Source organism: Rattus norvegicus, chromosome 9, assembly GCF_036323735.1.
Source record: "Rattus norvegicus strain BN/NHsdMcwi chromosome 9, GRCr8, whole genome shotgun sequence".
NCBI classification, from domain to species: domain Eukaryota; kingdom Metazoa; phylum Chordata; class Mammalia; order Rodentia; family Muridae; genus Rattus; species Rattus norvegicus.
Genome location: NC_086027.1, coordinates 47,830,662 through 47,849,928, shown reverse-complemented (window position 1 = coordinate 47,849,928; position 19,267 = coordinate 47,830,662). Strand labels below are relative to the sequence as shown.

At 42.8% G+C, this 19,267-nt stretch overlaps 1 protein-coding gene across 11 annotated transcripts in view; it reads left to right on the top strand.

The window, feature by feature from the left end:
- The first annotated feature begins 2,374 nt into the window (after positions 1-2,374).
- The window catches only part of Rev1 (REV1, DNA directed polymerase), a 73,648-nt gene continuing 56,755 nt past the window's right edge, over positions 2,375-19,267 (top strand). For 3 of the 11 annotated variants that reach the window (XR_010054595.1, XM_063267160.1, XM_063267159.1), the window contains exon 1: positions 2,742-2,876. The gene's annotated coding sequence lies outside the window, so the exon portion shown is untranslated. The other 8 variants (XM_063267161.1, XM_039083578.2, XM_039083577.2 and 5 more) reach the window with 7 other exon arrangements.

The following is a 19,267-nucleotide window of genomic DNA, read 5'->3' as shown; positions in this document are numbered from 1 at the left end:
GTGAATTGTGTTAATTAAATACCAACATGTGTGTATGTTTGAGAGCGTTAAGTCCCGGCAAACCAATTCTGCTTCCAACAACTTCCGGTCACGTGGGCCCAGGTCACGCCCTCTATTTCATCTGTCGGCGTAATGGATGGAATGCTTTGTAATAATAATAAGCACAACCTGGCCACACGGATCACTGTGGACAGGCCACTCCCAGGAGCTCCAGTAAAAACTTAAAAAGTTTCATGCTCTTTCAGATACACACACACACACACACACACACACACACACACACACACACACACATTCATACTTGAGAGGTAGATTTTCCAAGGAATTTACTACCAGAGACCAGGTGAATGTGTAACAGAAGTCATGGCCTTTTTATCCAGGACCCTAAAGGGGTCATTGGCTTTCATTCCTATGGGTCTCTTAAGGTGTCAGTAATGATTAAACTTTTAGAAAGTTGATTTTAATGAAGCTTAGGAAAGGAGTGAAAAGTACAGCTCCCATAAAAATTCCAAGTGTGAGGTCCGGATGGGCCATCTTAGGTCCTATGTCCAAGCCTCGCTCACCTTCGATATGAAAAGTAGTCTTTATGAGATAAATAGACAGGGGAGTAAATGTAGACAATGAAGTTGAAATAAGAACATTCTGAAGTAGCTAAAAGTAAATCCTGGGCAAACTTGTTCGTAACACAGACGTTTTCTACACTTTATTTCTCACTTCTCTATGCCTTTTCTTTTACAGAGAAAGACATCTTACTTTAGAGGCTGCACACTAGTGCAGTTCGTACGGTTACTGCCAAGACGTGCTGGTTACTTTTTTTCAACTGGACACAAGCTAGGGTCATCTGGGAAGAGGGAACATCAACTGAGAAAATGCCTGTATCAGATTTGCCTGTGGACAAGTCTGTGGGATGTTGTCTTGATTGATGATTGATGTGGGATGGTCCAGCCCACTGTGGGCGGTCCCGTCCCTAGGCGGGTGGCCTTAGTTGTGTCAGGGATAGAAGAAGCAAGCCATGAGAGGCAAGCCAGTGAGCAGGGCTCCTGAGTAGTCTTTCGGTTCCTGTACCCACGTTCCGTCCTGACTTCCCTTCGCGGTGGGCTGTAAGTTATAAGGTATCCTCCTTAAGTTGTTTTTTGGTAATAGTGTTTGTCACAGCAAAAGAAAGCAAACTAGGACACTTTATTTGCTTGCGAAAAAATACAAAAAAAAAAATCTTCGATTACGAAAGAATAGGGAAAAAATCAGAAATTGAAATATAATTGCTTATTCCTTGTAGAGCTCAGTTATTTTTCAGTCTCAAAATTAAAATTTTGCTCTTTTCCTTAACTGGAAATAACTGCTGTGTAGAGACAATTTTTACAAAGTCCCCACAAGCCTAATTGCCCCTTCCTTACCCCCAGTGGCATTTCATTACACAACCTGCTGGTGTTGCAGCTTAGAGCTCATTCTGAAACTCCTGAAATTACACTGTATCTATCTTTTCTATTGTGGGTCCGGAGAAACAGGCAACTCTCTGGGGGTATGGAGGGAATACTGAAGTTGAATTCATCAAGGAGAGCAAGCAAACGAAACAAGAGAGGGAGAGGTTAAAATTGAGACAGACATATATGTTTCAATGTATATATACATACAAATGTATATGTGTATATACAGAGAGAGAGAGATTTTATCCGAGTATCTCCTGTCTTTCTGGGAAAGGAGCCTCAGGTTTGCAAAGTCAGTTTTAAAAAGAGAACTGATTGTTTTCTAAGTGCCTGCAAACTCCTTTCAAATGTCTAAGCCGGAGAAGGACCCAAAGTGTTGAGCCTAGGGCGAGGAGTTGGTTGGCTCAATGTCTGAGCATTCCAACAATAAAGATTGTCACAATAACCACACAGTCTTCCATTGAACAGACACAACAGAGGCTGGGAAAATGAGCCTTATAAGACCACTGGTTTTTTTTTTTTTTTTTGCTAGAAGGTGTAATTGTATCTAAACATCCGTGAATAAATAAATGTGTGTAGCGGTTGTTTTTAAACCATCACAAGGGAAAGCAATTTTCATCAGGTCTGTGTGTTGCACGCGGGAAAGGCAGCAGCCGCAGGTGGAATGCGGGGTCGGCAGTGATAAGACTGTGCGGTGTCGTGTCTGGGCTCTGCCCAGCTGGCTGCCGGCAAGCGACCCTGCGTTCCGCAGAACGTTGTGGGCCGCGCGGTTCTCCGCTCGCCCAACGAGCATATGCCAGCCTGTGTGCGTCCTGGCCGCCGCTAGGTGGCGCCGCACATCAGTCGGAGCGCGCAGCAGCGCTCGGAGGACCCTGCGCGGTCGTCCACGGGGTTAGTCCGGGCACCCGCGCCCTCCGCGGCGGCTGGGGAGTCCGTGCGGGGTGGGGCGGGGCGCGGCTGCGCGTCGCTGCAGCACGATTAGCCAGCCAGCCCGGGCAGGAGGCAGCGTGGTGATGCGGCGGGCCCCGCGCCACCCCCGCCCAGCCAGCCGCACGGTCACGTGCCGCCGAGGCGCTGCTCGCCCCCCCTCTCCCGCGGGCGCCGGCGCGAGAGGAGGGCGGGGCCGGGGTCGCCTCGGGCCGGGCGCGAGCAGCGCGCGTGCGCCGCGCCCGGTGAGTGCGAGCGGGGCCGGGCCAGCCGGCCGCGGCAGGGACGGGAGGGGGAGCCGGGGCGCGCGCCGGAGCGGCGGCGGGGGAGGGGCGGAGGCGCGAGGCGGGCGCCGCGACTGAGGGAGCGTGGGCCGAGGCGCGGTGCGGCTCGGCAGCCGCCTGACCGGTTGCCTTCCCCGGCGTTCTCCTCTGCCGCTGCGAGGGCATTGAGCGGCGGCGGCGGCGCCCGCGGGCCTGAGGAAGCGGTCGGGCCCGGGCATGGTGGCCTGGGGCGGCGCGGAAGGTGAGCGACCCCCGGGCCGGCGGGTGGGGGAGGGGAGCCGAGCCGCCAGGGTCCGGGCCGCCGCCGCCCGCGCGGCCCGAGGCGCCGGGGCCTCGGCCGGGAGTCCGCGGTGCTGCCGCGAGGCCTCCTGTCCGCCGCACCGCGCCGCCCCTGCGCCTCGGGCCGCCGGGTTATGTAACGCGTGACCTCCCGTTCCCCCTCCACCCAGGCGCTGCCTCCCGCGCTCCGTCGCGCGCCCGCGGCCCTGCCTCCGCGAGTCCCGCCGCCGGCGTCGCAAGTCCCCCTTTCCTCTTGCGCCGGCGCCTGGCTGGCCATTCATTTCCTTGCGCGTTCGAGCGTCCGCTCCACCAGCGTTTGCAGAATGTGGCCGGGGCGCCCGGGGCCCGTGCCGCGTGCCGCGGTTCTCCGCTCGCCCCTCCGGTGCACCGGCTTCCTCCCTCCTGCCTTGCTCTCAGGGACCCCGGAAGCAGTGTGTTCCTCGCTCCTTTTCCCTTGTTACTTATCTGTCCCTTCCGTGTGCAGGACACCTGTCCCCAAGTGTCCGTACAGGTGCTCAGTTCATTGACACTTGGGTGTGCTGTTAAAACAACAGTCGGGGTAGACAGGCACTTGTCTGTTTGGAGGCTCTTCCTGTCCCCGGTTTGCAAAGCCCGTACCTTCCTGCAGTATCGTTCCGTAATTGTTTTAAAAAAACACTACAGGTGGTACATGCCTAGGATTTTACTGTGTTTTTCTTGGACCTGGCGGGTATAAAGTAGAAACGGTGTGTAGATTAAAAATAGAGACCTGGTAGAAAGGATTTAACTATTAGGGACTATGTGACAACTCTTAAATGATCTGCTTGGTCTCTGGCTCCTCTAGTCCTTTAGGTAGAATTATAATGTCATAATAGGAGTGCACATTAGTTCAGTTTAACGCTATCTCCATGAGTCAGTTTTCCCACAGAGGCAGTGCTTTGCCCAGACAAATGTCGCAAGAACACGCTTCCCGCCCTTCCAGTGCTGGACACTTGGAAGCTTACCATCCAGGAATTCAGTCTGGGAGAGTGCTTTCGCTCACTGCTTAGCCTAGTTATTTGCCATCTTTCTTGAATTTCTCTGTTTTCTTGTTTGTGTCTTGTAGGTCCTTTGAGGTCAGTATGTACCAAATCGTGTATCTTGTCATGAAACTTTACTCCTTTTTATGGTAAATAATGCGTATTTGTTTGTTTGTTTTTTTTAAGGGTGGGAATCGCTTTTAACATTAATCTTATCTCTATGTCGTCTCATGTAGAAAAATACACGTTTTCAAAATGAATGTGCTTAAATATGTAACTACACTTCTTTACCACTGAAAAACTAAGATTCAAAATAGGAAGAAAAAAAAAAAAACCTGTTCTCAACAACCGGTCACTGTAAATAAATTCCAGTGACTACATATACCTATGTTTAACAGTCAAACACACAGTATTTAATGGCTTTTGAAGTGGAAAGATCAAAGCATTTAGATATGGGCTTGAATTTTGTCTCTGCTGGTATATGAATTTGGACAAGCTTTTCTTTTTTCTTTTTTCTTTTTTTTTCGGAGCTGGGGACCGAACCCAGGGCTTTGCGTTGGCTAGGCAATCGCTCTACCACTGAGCTAAATCCCCAACCCCTGGACAAGCTTTTCATTCTTAGTTTGAAGACATCATTTTCCAGTTTGGGTAGCTGACTAATTACTTCTTAAATAAAAGGCATTTAATGAGACTGAATCCACAGGTACCCAGTAAGTGTCTTCTGTGGCGTACTCTTGTAGCTGTGCACTGAATAGGATTGGTATGCTAGAGAGAGTACCATGAGAAGAAAACTAATCACAGGAGGCCTTAGGCACCTGCTTCTACAAGTGAGTACATACTGAAGGCTGGTGTGATTCTTTGTGCTTAATTAGAGTATTGGGGATTGCAAATCAGGGTATAAACTGGGTTTGGCTCATCTCAGCAGTAGGTAGGCAGAGGCAGGGGGATCTCTGGTAGCTTGAGGCCAACCTGATCTACATAGTGAGGTACAGATCAGTTAGGGCCCGAAAAGTTAGACTCCATCAGAAATAAAAACCGAAATAAATCAGGGTAAGTTAAACAGAATATCAGTAAAAACTTCATTTCTAGTAGCAACAATGCCAACATTAATGTGGATATTAATAGATATTTTAAATTTTAATTTTCTTTGAACACAACTTGAGAGCATGAGGAGAGTGATAATTCAGAGACAAGTTTCAGGCACTTTAGTGTCTCCTTGTAAACCATGCACAGATACAAGTCTTAAGTTCTAGTGTTACCTTCCTTAAATTGTTGGATTAGTGCCCTTACTGGTGTCCTTATTTTCCTTGCTGTCACTCACATAACAATCAGAGTGACCTTTTGAAAAAGAACTTCGGTTGAACTTTTCATAGTTAAAATCTTCCAAAAACTCTAGATATTAGAATTGAATCTAAGCTCCTCCTCCCTGCCATCAGGGCAGCTGCCAACTTAGCCTTAGCCTTACCCCATGACTCTCTCTCATATTGGTCTTCAGGATGCTACCCAGGCAGATAGACTGGACACCTCTTCTGGCTGGTGACAGTTGTTCTTGGCTTCTATTGCTGTTCTTTACTTGAGGGAGCTCCTGCTAGTTTCACTTGTTAATTATTCCCATTAGATTTGTTGACTCTCTCTTCCTAACTACAGGGTGGAGGTCTTATTAGATAGATCCGTAATTTTATCCCTAGTACCTAGTAATTGCTGTAGTTGATTTGAACATTTAACATCTTCAGTCCAGATCCTGCCTGCTACCATTTACTGCTTACATGACCCTGGACCAGTAAATGACTTTGGGTGCTCGTTTTACTCAGCTGTGTATGATGACTGTAGTATCTCCTACTTTACAGAGCTGCAGTGAATGATCGAGTTAGTACATGCTAAAGAACACAGGTCTGAGCTTTCTCTGCTGTGTGGAGAGGCCAGAGGTCTGTTTGCTTGCTATCTCTCAGTTGCTTTCTACCGTAGCTTTGTCACAAACTTCACTGCAGCTGGAGCTTGGCATTTGGGCTGGACTGGTTGACTCCTTTTACTGACATCATTTCGGTTTTGTATTTTAGAGACGGGGTTTCTCTTTGTAGCCCTTGCTGCCTTGGACCAGAACTGTAGACCAGACCACTTGCCTCTGTCTCCAGAGTTTTGGATTAAAGTTGTATGCCACTATTGCCTGGCTTCTGACAACACTGTTTACTGTTGACCTGAGATAGAATTTTATTAATTTTTTTTAATATTTACTTACTTATTTAATGTATGTCTTCATTTACTTATTTAATGTGTCGCTGTCTTCAGACACACCAGAAGAGGACCTCAGACCCCATTACAGATGGATGTGAGCCACCATGTGGTTGCTGGATTTGAACTCAGGACCTCTGGAAGAGCAGTCAGTGTTCTTAACCACTGAGCCATCTCTCCAGCCTTAATTTTTTTTCCCAGAGCTGAGGACTGAACCCAGGGTCTTGTGCTTGCTAGGCAAGTGCTCTACCACTGAGCTAAATTCCCAACCCCCTTAATTAGTTTTTATATTTGATTTTTTTGAATAAAATTTTGTTGCTAACCAAAAATTTACTTTTAAAATACCTTCTCCATCTAGAATAAAATAAAAATAAACTGCTAAGAATGGCCTCACTTTAGTCTTTATATATATATGATTTATTTTTCAATCTAAAGAAGATGCTAAATAATTTTCCTACAGCCACCCACCAGAGTGGCTTGTGCTCCTACTGGAAATATGGTCGTGGTGAGAGAAGTTGCTGGGGCTTCTTCTTTTCAGACAGGAACATCCTTGAAGATCTTATGGAAGTCTGTTTTCTGTAGTTTTTAGGAAGGAGAGGTGTGATATTTTCTGCCATCTTGCACAAGGAATTTTCCCTACATGTTGTATTTTTTTCAAGTTGGCACTTAAAGCAACCTAGTGATAATCTACATACCTTCCTTTTTGTCTTTTTTTAATGCATTTTTTCTTTAGCTTTTATGAAAACAAGACCATGACTTTGTAATAATAAACACTTTGAGTTAATACAGCTTAAGTTATTTTTACAAACCTAAGATTCTGCCCATGGCAATTATATTTGCTTAACACTAGATATTTTTACTTAGCTTCTGTCCTTGGCAAAATGACTTTTTGTAATTCCTTTTATTTTTATTTTTTGTGTAATTCTTTTTATATCCCAGTCTCAACTTTAAGTCATAGGATTCTAAGCCTTGTGCCTGAAACTTAGAAATACTGCTTGTCTTTTTAACATTCGTTCCAGAATTTAAGAATAATTGGTAAATTACTATGTATGGACTATCTTCCAGGGCCCTTTGCTAAGTGATTTCTCATTTAATATTCAAAAGCACTGTATAAAGTTGGCACACTTATAAAGAAACAGATTTGTGGAGATGATAGTACTTGGCTGGGTCACATTGTATAAAAGGAACTGGGATCTTCTCCCTGATTCATGACCCAGGTCCTAACTCCTTTGCAAGTTCCATTTTAAAAGGACAAAGTTTTTCATTGTTGTCATGTGTTTGTAAGTGTATGTTCCTTATAATTCAAGTGCCTGATCCCTGAAGCTGTAGCTAGAGGTGTTTGCAGGACCTGGGAGTCCAACTCCAGGCCTCATGACTGCAGCAAGTTTTTTTTTTAAAGTCTTCCCCCCCCCCCCACCCCACTGAGCTAAATCCCCAACCCCAGCAAGTTTCTTTTTAACCTGGGAACCATATCTCCAGCCCCCAGGACGGTTGTTCACGAAGAGTTTAACACAGATTTTAACGTGGACGTGGAGGGAGGGGAAGCACAAGCATTAACAGGCATGAGAGAGAAGGGGAGTTATTGGTGTGTAAGTGAGCTTTGTAAACCTAAGACAAGGGAGTCTGGGCTTCTCAAAAGAGAACTCAACATTTAAGTGTCTTAACAGTTGCATGGATGATTTTTGTGGCTTTTAAAATTACATTGTTCTGAGAAGTATATCCTTAAAAAATTAACACTCGGGGTTGGGGATTTAGCTCAGTGGTAGAGCTCTTGCCTAGCAAGCGCAAGGCCCTGGGTTCGGTCCCCAGCTCCGAAAAAAAGAAAAGAAAAAAAAATTAACACTCATAATATAGCTACATTGTGTGCTTTCTTACTTGGCTAAGAAATGATGTGGAAAACCTATGTATTTTTAATTATGCTCATTTATTTTGTATGCATGTCTCTGCATTTAGTGTGTGTATATGGAGGTCAGGAAGGTGATCCTCCTACCACGTGGGTTCTGGTGATCAAACTTGGATCTTCCTGCTTGATAATAAATGCTTTAATCCCCTTTTAAAATTTACATTTACTTATTTGTGTATGTGTGGAGGTCAGAGGACATCTGGTAGGAGTCAGGCTTCTCCTCCTCTTGTTTAGATCCCAGCTGTTGAACTCATTGCTTCAGGCTTGGTGACCAGAACCAAGTTTGTTCCTGTGGCTGTGTATATGTGAGCCTGCATGTGTGCAGAGCCATATGTGTGGTTGCTTGGGTGCCGGTCACTGTTTTTATAAATGGGTTTTCACCAGCTTGGAATTTGAGCATGAAGGTTAGGCTGGCTGGGGAGAAACGCATTCAGTCTCCTCCAGCACAAGTGTGTATCACCAACCAGGTTCTGCTGCTGCTGCTGCTGCCTGATTTCATTTATCCCCTTAAGCACAGTCCGATTTCTGTAGCTGAAGTTTTGATGTAGGTTCTTTGGGCACAGGATCTCCTTCCTCTCCATTGTGTTGGGCATTGATCTGTGAAGCACATGAGTAGACTGCTCTTCCGCCGAGCTGTAGCCTAGTGAATATTTAACTGCTTGTGCAACCTTGGGGAAAGGCCTCGTGAAACTCCAAGTAAAGTGAGTTTCTAAGTTTCAAGGGCCTCCCGACCTTTCCATGAGGGACTGTTTGAACTCGGAAGAAACAGCTGCCTCCTGCTCATATGTGCTCTGGAGGGAGGGGTTGCTTCTGTGTGTTCTACTGTGCAGCAGACGTTTGTTTTCGCCAGATGTTCTTTACATAGCTCCTGTTGTAAGTTGGGTCTATAGATACTTTCTGGGCTTTTTTTCTTTCTTTTTTTTATTTTATATACATTGGTGTTTTGCCTTCTTGTATGTCTATATGTGAGAGTGCCACATCTTGAAGTTCTCAACAGTTATGGCCTGCCATGCGGGTGCTGGGAATTGAACTTGAGTCTCTGGAAGAGCAGTCAGTGCTCTTAAGCACTGAGTCATCTCTCCAGCTCCACTTTTCTGGTTTTTAAAAAAGTCAGTTGTCTGAAAATGCTGGTATTTGGTATTTCTTTGAATCACATTGTTTGATCTAGATAATTTACTGCTACTGACTGGAAGAAAAAAAAAACCAGATGTTTGTGTTTGAGATGGAAGTAATGCTAATGTATTTGTTAGACTTGTAGAAAGTTCTGAGGAGCTGTTTGGAATGTTAGTCCTTAAGAGGGAGTACTGACTGTTCAACTTCGTGAGAGTGGGGGCTAAGTTCTTCTTCATGTCCTTCATGGCTAATGGAAAACATTCTAATTGTCTTTAAAAAATCATATTAAACTCTCTTGAAATTCACTTTCTCAGAACCTAGTAGGTATAGTAGTGGCCATTATGTTAGGGACCTGTAGTTCAGGAATTGAAGGTAGAGGCAGGAGGATTGTGGTCATAACCATCAGCCTCAGCTACCTAGTGAGTTTAAGACCAGGCCGGGCTATTCGAGAGCCAGTCTCAAAACTCAGCAAATGCTAACCAAACATAGTGTACTAAATGAGCTTAAATTAAATTGGATTACACTTAGAGTATCTTGAAGAATGTAGCATCTCATCTTTAAAGGCAGCAGCTTTAGCTCTATGTATGAGAAGTCTCACCTGAAGGCAAGGGAAGAATCCAGAAGTTTTGGCAAGTGAAATTTTCTCCTTTTTATGTTTACTTATAGTTACATGGAATCTAAAGATTAGCTAGAAAAGAGACTTGCAAATAAGGAACTTACAGAAAAGTCTCTCTCTCTCTCTCTCTCTCTCTCTCTCTCTCACACACACACACACACACACACACACACACACACACACACACACACACACAGTGTGTGTGGGTTGTACTAGTGAAGGCTAGAGGTCAGTGTTCAGTGTCCTCCATTGCTCACTCCCTTGTTTTCTAACATAGGCAGTCTCACTGATTGTGTAACTCATCCAGTCAGCTAGTCCAGGCTGGCATTGCCTAGTGAGCTCCAGAGATTCACTTCAGACTCCAGGGGTTAAAAGTGTGTGCCACCATGCTAGGCTTTCTTTTCTTTTATGTAGGTGTTGAAGACCACAACTCAGACCTCAGGCTGTCATGCTTGAAGGACAGTCAATTTACCACAGAGCCATTTCCCCAAGACCAAGTTAGATCATACTTTTAAACTTTAGTTGCTCCAAGGACATTATTTCTAGTTGCATACTGTTGATGCTCATTTACCTTGTGAGTTTTAGATGGTACTGTACGGTGGAGCGCACAGGATGCGGTTTTCTGATGCTTTTCTTGTGCTCCTTATGCGTGGACATGTGTACTTCCCTCCCTAAATTAATAAAGTAAGATTAAAGCTTCTTAGGTTGATACTCTAGGCCTTCTGTTACATTCCTCAGCTGTGTCACTTCATCTACATCTGGCCATGGGTCCGGCTTCCCAGTTAATTCCATAATGTTGCCTTAAGCTTCTTGGTATTTTTTGTAGTTTCATGATTTTTTCCTCTTTGTGACGTCATTGCTGTTTCTACCTTTCTGCCTGCTTTCTTTCTGCCTTTAACAGCACACATAGTATTTCATTCCTGTTCCTTTGAAGTGTTGCTTTGGTGGTTTTCTTCTCTAACCTGAGTTTGATTACTCTCTGCACTGATTGGCATTCTGTCAGTGCTTCTAATGTAAGATCCAGTATTTAGTTTTGTGTAAGCCTTTCTGATTACATTATCTTTTACACTTAACTTTACTTACCTTGAATACTGCACACGACAGTGCATTTGAAGGACACTATAATCTGCTCTGAATTAGGAAGGGAGGAGAGGGAGGACAGACAGGAAAGACCGTCACCTGTAGTATATACATCCTTTGGTATTCATCTAGGCAGAGCACCATTAGCAACACTGTCTCTTTTCCTCATACACTCTTTTCCTCTGAGCTCCTGCGCTAATCTCTGTCTTCATTTACCCTCTGTGCACACTTTATATATCAGTAAAACCAGCCCACGACCAGCAGTTTATGAATTAACTGGGAAATTTCTAGAAATATAAATTTTTATCCCTGCCCAAACCTGTAGTCTCTGAATCAGAACCATTGAAGTTGGGATGCAGTGGTCTATGTTTGGTTCTGTAGGCCTGTGTGTGATTCTGACACTCAGTGATGAGAACTGCAGCTCCAGAGAAAAACCTTCGAGACTGCTCGTGTTCCTTACCCGTCTTGTCTTATCATTAGACTTGTGTGTATAACCCATGGAATCCTGTGATTTCAGCTTAGTGTGATTTATTGCAGCCTTGACGTTTCCTACAGATAATTATTTGCTGCTTTTCCACAGGCATGGCTAATGGTATTTTACTTCTTTACACTCTCTTTGTTTTGCTCTGTTGCCTACTCAGCTTTAATTTTACCTAGCTTCTCATACAGTTCAGAACCACCTGCCTGGTGATGGTTCCTCCCACAGTAGTCTGGGCCCTCTTACATTAGTTAAAAATGGAGACAGAGACTTGTCCGCAGGTCAGTCTGGTCTAGGCAGTTCTTTATTGGAGGCTTTCCTCTTAGATGATTCTAAGCTATGCCAAGTTAACAAAGCTAAGAAGGACAAGGACATTAGAAACTTTTGTTGGTATTTTCCATAACAGTGGATCCAGAGAGTTTTATTATACATCTTACTGTCTTTTACAATCTATGTATAGTTAATTTAAATGTGGAATAGATTATTAATTCTAAAATTATTAAGTGTTCTTAAGTTTATTAGGGCACAGGCTAAGATGCTAGAAAAGACTGTATCCAGTGCAAACAATATTGAGACTTTTCTCTTGCCCGTGACAGTCGGATGGTAGGCAGCTGATCCAGAGTGGGCACTGCTACAGTTCTCGGGCTGTGCGGGGTCACAGGGCCCTCTGGTAGCTCAGCCATTCTCTAGGGACTGCAGTTGAAACTGCATTCTTGATAAAGAACTAAGCAGTTTTCTTTAAGAATGTAGGATATTTGATCTCTGATACTAGGGAGGGCAAAAAGAAAGAATATGACAGACATTTTTCCTGTGTTCTCTGTTCGTATCTTACTGGCCAAGATTTAGTCACATGCATACTTTTGATTTTAGAGGCACCTAGGAAATGTAATTTATAGTTGTCAGTTCTGTCCTATTAAAAATGTGAGAAATGTGAAGGAAAAATTGAAAATTAGAAGATAATGTCTTTTCTCCCTGAGTAGGTAGCCTTGTTATTTTGGTCAGGGATGAGGGGATCATTTCTTTTTTTTTTTTTTTTTTTTTTAAAGATTTATTTATTATATATAAGTACACTGTAGCTGTCTTCAGATACACCAGAAGAGGGCATCGGATCTCTTTACAGATGGTTGTGAGCCACCATGTGGTTGCTGGGAGTTGAACTCATGACCTCTGGAAGAGCAGTCGGGTGCTCTTAACCGCTGAGCCATCTCTCCAGCCCCGAGGGGATCATTTCTAATGCCAATTTTAGGTTTGGGGATCTAATGGTCACACTGGTTCAGTAAGTCTGGATGAGCTCAGAGAACTTGTAAAAGGTCTTAGGTGTATGCTTGATTTATTATAGTGAAACAATACAGATGAAAATTAGCCAAGGGAAGAGATGTGTGCACGAGCACATATAAAAGTCGGTGGGGAGCTTGATTCTCTCTGGGTAGAGCTTTGACAGTTCTATGCAGGACTAAAGGGACTCATTGCAGCTTTATTACCCACAGTGTTTATTGGAACTGGAACACTTGGGAGTTCAGTTTGCAGTCCTTCAGGAGCTTGTAAATAAATGGCCCAAAGTCACCATTCCAGGTCATGTTATTAAGCTATTTGCAATATCTGCTATTTGTTTAATAGCAAATTTCAAGATTATGTAGGATATTGTCCAAGAACCAATGCCAAAGGCCAGACCTTTCTTCGGTTAGTTTTTAATGTGTAGCCATGTGTCATGGGCAGGCACATCTCATTTTTTTTGGAAATGAATAGAAAACGTTTCAAAATATTCTTGTTTATTGTCTTTTTTTTTTTTTTTTTCCCTTCGGAGCTGGGGACCGAACTCAGGGCCTTGCGCTTCCTAGGCAAGCGCTCTACCACTCACTGAGCTAAATCCCCAGCCCCTTGTTTATTGTCTTAAAAGCTTTTGTTATTATATATGTTACAACATATATGTTAGAGTGGTATATCTGTTACTGATGTTTTAAAATTACTTTTACATGTATGGGTATTTTGTCTGCATGTATATGTACCACATTTGTCATTAGTGCCTGTGAAAGTCACAAGTGGGCGTCTGACCCCACGGAACATGTAGTTCCTCCATAAGGCTTCTCTAAAAGAGCACTCAGTACTCTAAATTGTGGAACCATTGGGCCATTTCTCTAGCCTATGAATAAGCTTTTTTTGTTTTTTTTTTTTTAATGTTTAAAGCTCTGGGTAGAGCTTTGACAGTTCTATGCAGGACTAAAGGGACTCAGTAGTGGAATGTAGAGTTGGTCAGGTTCAACCTTATCCATAAAGAGCTGAGATTTTACTGATTTTAAAGTCCGTGACTTGGTACCAAGTTGACTATGTTTCTACTTTACATGCACATGGACAAGTTGAATTAGTCTTATATTTAGGGTTTATTTTCATCCTTAGTTCTGTTAAAAGTATGACTGCTAATGTGTCTATCACAGATAGATGCTAAATTCCCTGGTGGGAAAGCATCCATTTTTTCTATTTTTAAAACAATTTGTGTGTATGGTGGGTGGTAGGTGGGGGGACGTGTGTGTGTGTGTGTGTGTGTGTGTGTGTGTAAACAACCTGTGGGAGTCCACTCTCTCCCTTTTCAGCAGTGGCTCCCAACCGTCCTAATGTTACCTTTAATACAGTTCTTCATGTAGTGGTGACCCAACTATACAATTATCTTTGTTGTTACTTTATAACTCTGATTTTGCTACTGTTATAAATCATGTAAACATTTGATAGACAGGATATCTGGTATGTAACCCAGGTGACATGGTTGTTTGACCCCCAGAGGGGTCATGACCCTTAGGTCATCGGACCTGGTGTGTTTACTTGGCTAAACTATCTCACTGTTCTCACTGTTTTTACTGAATTGTACTAAACTAGATTAATTCAACAGAAGTGGTCTCCCATAGCAACACATGATAATATTGTTATTTTCTCATTTGAAAATATGGGAATATTAATTTTAAAGAAAAGTATATATAACTGGGCATGATAGCACACACTTTAATGCAACATTCAGGAAGCAGAGGGAGGTAAATCTCTGAGTTTCAGGCCAGTTTGGTCTACATGGCAAGTCCCAGGCCAGTGAGGCCCTGTTTCTAAAACCATAATTATGATTTTACATCTCAAACTAGCATTTCAGCTTCATCAGTGTTCTAGCCTCTCTGTTGAGAAGGCAGTAGTGTTGCCTGTCTATCTATCCTGTAGCTGTGTTGTAAAGATCAGTCACACCATGAACACGAGTCATTAGTAGGAAGAGTGCGTTACTTCCAGAAAAGGGTGTGAGAAATGCAAAGTCCATTTTCTTCTTGTTTTGGTTTGGTGAGTACCCTAGTTAGCTCTGTTAATACAGTTTTTGGAGCTCTGCTTACCTTCTGTTGGTCAAGATAATGCCTTAGCTAAGTGTGGCACTTGTCTTCTTGGGAAGCTGGGGCAGGAGTTAGGAGAACCCTGACTTAAAACCTAAAAAGTGTCTATCATCTCATAGAGAAGTTGTTTTATTATAGTAGAGAGAAAAGCACAAGAAACTGAAGATGGAGGAAGAAGACTCCTAAGTTAAGGAGTGGGGGAGGTGGTCACTAAGCAACTCAACTAGACTAAAACATCCTGGTGGTGTACTGTGTATGTCTTTTTTTCCTAAAAGGCATCTTAGACATAACACTTTTCTTAGAATGTGCACCATCTTGGTTTAGAATCCCTATAAACAAGTCTAGAAATGAAAGCTAGTATTTGTGCTTTCATGGACGTGGTTCCTAGGCCCTTTCACTTGGGTATATAGCTTTTGGTTTCACATTAAATAGCTTGGTGTGCATCCCTTCAAATTCAAAATTCTAATGTTCATATGTAGGTTGGATCTGCTATGCTTCATGAGGAGAATGTCGGCACTGCACATAGAAGTTTGAGAACCATAGCCAGGAACATCACTGATGGTCTGCTCTGTATGGATGAGTCACTACAAAGTCTCAAAAAGCAGCTGCAGTTCTTGTATTTAAATGTATTACAGAAGTTCAACAAGCCCCAACCCTTTATGGACAAAAACAAGAGCGCACAGGTGCAGGCAGGCACCGCACTCTTAGGCTGTGGCCTTGTGCTTAACTTCCTGAAGGCAGAATGTGGCCTTTCTAAGTTGCTTGTGTTTGGCCTCCATTGCTTCCTGATTCCAAGGGAAATGTGACAGGCCCTGCTGCACAGACTTGGAAAGTTGACCTCCCAGCTTTGTGGCTCCCCACCGGTTTGCCAGGTTCTGATCCTAGAGCATGCTTCTAACTTTCCGCCTTTAAAAAGGTATTAACAATTATGGTACAAGGCTTAAAACATAAAATCCTAACACTTTGATGATCCTTTGTTTTGTTTTTAAATTTTTATGTGTACGGTGTTTTGCTTGATTGTATGTCTCTTTACCACATTCATGCCTGGTAACCACAGAGGCCAGTTGTGAGCATCGGGTACTCCTGGGACTGGAGTTAAAGATAGTTGTGAATCACCATGCGGGTGCTGGCAGTGGGGCCCACCACAGTCCTTGAAAGAGCAGCCAGTGCTCTTGGCTGCTCAGCCATCTCTGGTCCCATCCAGTTTTTAAAATGGGAAGTTCAGGAACATTAATACAGTGTGCAGCAGACATTACCACTGGTGATCCGTAGATCCTTTCACCTTGACTTAAGATGGATGCTTCTTGTTACTACCCACAGTCTCTAGTTTCAGTCTCATAACTACTTGAAGTATCCGGTCTGAGTGACATGCTACAGTATTTATCTTTTTTCCCTCTAGCTTTTTTTGCTTTGCTTTAAAAAAGATTACCATCTTTGTTAGTTTTGACCGCTATTGCTTACCACAATATTTTCATGACTTTGTTGTAGCATGTGTTAAGTTTTTAAGTCTAACATTTCATGTATGTATGTGGCACATTTAGTTTCTGTGGTCTTACGTCAGTGCACATTTGGTACCAGTAGCCTGTACCTTTTAGCTGCTATGAATGCTGTGCTGTGAATATAGGTGTATAGATAATGCTTCCCTACCTTGAGTTTGGATGTATACTTGGAGTTGGACTTAGATAATTTTAATTCTGCTATAATGCTTTGAGTTTCTGTGAGATGTTGGAACATTTTTTTTTGGGTATATGCTCAGGAGTGGTATAGTTGTGTCTTGTAGAATTATTCCCAGTTTTCTGAGAAATTGCCAAATTGATTTCCAGAGTGGTCGTACAAGTTTGCACTCCCACCAGCAGTAAAGAAGTGTTGCCCTTGCCCCACATCCTGGTGAGTATGTGCTCGCTCTTGTGTTTTTGATCTTCGCCTTTCTGATGGGCGTAAGATGAGACCTCAGAGTGGTTTGGATTTGCATCTCCCTGGTGACTGAAGACTTTAAACATTTCTTTAAGTGCTTCTGGGCCTGTTGAGAATTCTCTGTAGCTCTGTACCCTGTTTTTTAATTGGGTTATTTGGGTCGTTGTGTCTGACTTCTTGAGTTTTTGTAAATTTTGGATATTAGCCCTCTCTCAGATGTGTAGGGTTAGTGAAGATCCTTTCCCAATCTGTGAGCTGCTTGTTTGTCCTCTTGACAATGTCCTTTGCCTTACAGAAGCTTTGCAGTTTCATGAGGACCCATTTATTAATTGTCGATCTTAGAGTCTGAGCTGTTGGTGTTCTGTTCAGGAAATTGATTCCTGTTCCAATATGTTCAAGGGCATTTTCTGTTTTTCTCTTCTATGAGATTTAGTGTACCTCGTTTCATGTTGAGGTCTTTGATCCACTTGGACTTGAGTTTTGTGCAGGGTGATAAGTATGGATCTATTTCCATTCTACATGCTGACCTCCAGTTAGTCCACCACCGTTGGTTGAAGATGCTTTCATTTTCCATTGGATGGTTTTGACTTCTTTGTCCGTATGTGTGTGGGTTTTTTTTTTTTTTTTCTTTTTTCTTTTTCTTTTTTTAGGAGCTGGGGACCGAACCCAGGGCCTCACGCTTGCTAGGCAAGCGCTCTAGCACTGAGCTAAATCCCCAACCCCGTGTGGGTTTATTTTTGAGTCTTTAGTTGGATTCCATTGATCAACATGTCTGTCTCTGTCTCAATACCATGCAGTTTTTATCACTATTTGTAGTACACCTTGAGGTCAGGGATAGTGATTCCCCTAGAAGTTCTTTTATTGTTCAGGATTGTTTTGGCTATCTTGAGTTTTTTTGTTTTTCCATATGAAGTTGAGAATTGCACTTTCCATGTCTGTGAAGAATTGTGTTGTAATTTTGATGGGGATTGCCCTGAATCTGTAGCTTGCTTTTGGTAAAATGGCCATTTCACTATGTTAATTCTACTTATTTGTGAACATGGGAGATCTTTCCATTTTCTGATATCTTCTTCAATTTTTTTCTTCAGGGACTTGAAGTTCTTGTCATACAGATCTTTCACTTGCTTGGTTAAAGTCACACCAAGATATTTTATATTATTTGTATCTATTGTAAAGGGAGTTTCACTAATTTCTTTCTTGGCCTATTTACCATTTGTATAAAGGAGGGCAACTGATTTCTTTGTGTTAATTTTGTATCTAGCTGCTTTGCTGAAGGTGTTTATCAGCTGTGGGAGTTCTCTGGTAGGGGACACTTATGTATACTATTATACCATCTGCAAATAGGGTTACGTTGACTTCTTTTCAATCTGTATCCCCTTGCTCTCCTTGAGTTGTCTGATTGCTCTGTCTAGGACTTGGGGTACTGTGTTGAGTAGCTAGGGAGATAGTGGGTAGCCTTGTCTTGTCCCTGACTTTAGTGGAAGTGCTTTGTTCTCTCTCCATTCAGTTTGATGCTGGTGGTTAGCTCACTGTGCATTGTGTTGACTGTGTTTAGAATGGCCTGTAGCCATGATCTCTCTGATAACCTTTAATGTGGAGGGCGCTGGGTTTCATCAGAGCTTCTCTCAGCATCTGGGGAGGGAGTCATGGGATTTGGTTTTCTTTCTTTCAGTTTGTTTATATGGTGGATTACGTTGATAAATTCTCATATATTGAACCATCCCTGCATCCCTAGGATGAAGCCTACTTGATCTTGGTGGATGATATCTTTGATGTATTCCTGGATTCAGTTTGCAATTACTTTATTATTTTTGCATCAGTGTTTATAAGAATAATCTGTCTGGAGTTCTCTTTCTTGGTAGGGTCTTTGTGTGGTTTAGGTGTCAGGGTGACTGTGGCCTCATGGATTTAGTTTGGCAGTGTTCCTTCTGTTTCTGTTTTGTGGAATGGTTTGAGTAGTGTTGGAATTAGCTTTTCTTCGAAAGTTTGGTAGAATTCTGCACTAAAACCATCTGGCCCTGGGTTGTTTTTTGTTGTTGTTGTTTTTTGTTTTGTTTTTTTTTTGGTTGGGAGACTTTTAATGACTGCTTCTATTTCTTTAGGGGTTATGGGGCTGTTTAAATAGTCTACCTGATCTTGATTTAACTTTGGTAAGTTGTTTCTGTCTAGAAAACCATACATTTCATTAAGATTTTCCAATTTTGTGGAGTACAGGTTTTTGAAGTAAGACCTAATTAATAATTCTTTGAATTTCCTCAGGGTCAGTTGTTATGTCTCCTTTTTCATTTCTGATTTTGTTTATTTGGATACTGTCTCTCTGTCTTTTGGTTAGTTTGGCTAAGAGTTTGTCTCGTGTTGATTTTCTCTAAGAACCAGCTCTTGGGTTTGTTAATTCTTTGTGCTGCTTTCTTGTTTCCAGCTGATTGATCTCAGTCCTGATTTTGATTATTTCTCACCTTCTACTCATCTGTGGTGTGCTTGCTTCTTATTTTTCTTGAGCTTTCAGGTGTACTTTTAAATTGCTGATATGAGAATTTTCTTTATGGAGGCACTTAGTGCTATGAATTTTCCTCTTAGCACTGCTTTCGTTGTGTCCCATAAATTTAGGTATGTTGTGTCTTCATTTTCATTGAAGTCTAGAAAGTCCTTAATTTATTTCTCCCCAG